The sequence below is a fragment of the Silene latifolia genome, chromosome 2, assembly GCF_048544455.1.
Source record: "Silene latifolia isolate original U9 population chromosome 2, ASM4854445v1, whole genome shotgun sequence".
Lineage (NCBI taxonomy): Eukaryota > Viridiplantae > Streptophyta > Magnoliopsida > Caryophyllales > Caryophyllaceae > Silene > Silene latifolia.
The window spans coordinates 133,484,827-133,485,590 of record NC_133527.1 but is presented as its reverse complement, the minus strand read 5'-3'; the positions used below and the strand labels follow the sequence as shown (position 1 = coordinate 133,485,590).

The 764-nt window shown below is 42.0% G+C and overlaps 1 non-coding gene across 1 annotated transcript; it reads left to right on the top strand.

Moving 5' to 3' along the window:
- The first annotated feature begins 401 nt into the window (after positions 1-401).
- Positions 402-508, top strand: LOC141645620 (small nucleolar RNA R71). The gene has a single exon (XR_012545098.1). It is a non-coding gene; the product is annotated as a small nucleolar RNA R71 (small nucleolar RNA).
- Positions 509-764: the final 256 nt, after the last annotated feature.

The window sequence follows — 764 nt, the reverse complement described above, 5'->3', positions numbered from 1 at the left end:
TTCCCCTACACTCACTTGAGTCATGACCCAAGGTTCCACAATTCTCACATATCCCGCTTGGGATTAATGAGGATGCTGTCATGGCATTGACATGATGCTTCGATGATTTTGAGTTTTCCTCAAGTCTAGCCATAGCTTGTTCAAACTTCAAGTTGATTGTGTCAATGTGAGCACTAAGTTGAGCACCCAATTGAGTAACGGAATCCACTTCATACTTTCCTCCTCTAGTAGCCTTGCGAGGTCTACTATATTGTGAATTATGGACCGCCATTTCCTCAATCTTGTTCCATGTTTGATTGTTATCAACTTCGGTGAACATTCCATTTGATCCCATATTGAGAATGTTCCTTGAATCTTCATATAAACCATTCCAAAATTGTTGCACTAAAAACCATTCGCTAAGTCCATGGTGAGGACATGAGCGACAAATACCTTTGAACCGCTCCCAAGCTTCATACAAAGATTCTTCATCCCTTTGCTTAAAACCCGTAATTTGAGCTCTTAGCATGTTAGTCTTCTCCGGTGGGTAGAATTTTTTGTAGAAAGCTAGAGCTAACTTCTTCCAAGAATCTATTCCAAGGGTGGCCTTATCAAGGCCCTTCAACCATTGCTGCGGTCCGATTAACGAAAAAGGAAATAAGACCCATCTTATTTGGTCTTGAGTCACGCCCGTTTGAGAGATAGCTTCACAATAATCGCAAAAGGTTTCCATATGAGAATGAGGGTCCTCACTAGGCATTCCCCCGAATTGGCTCCTCTCAACT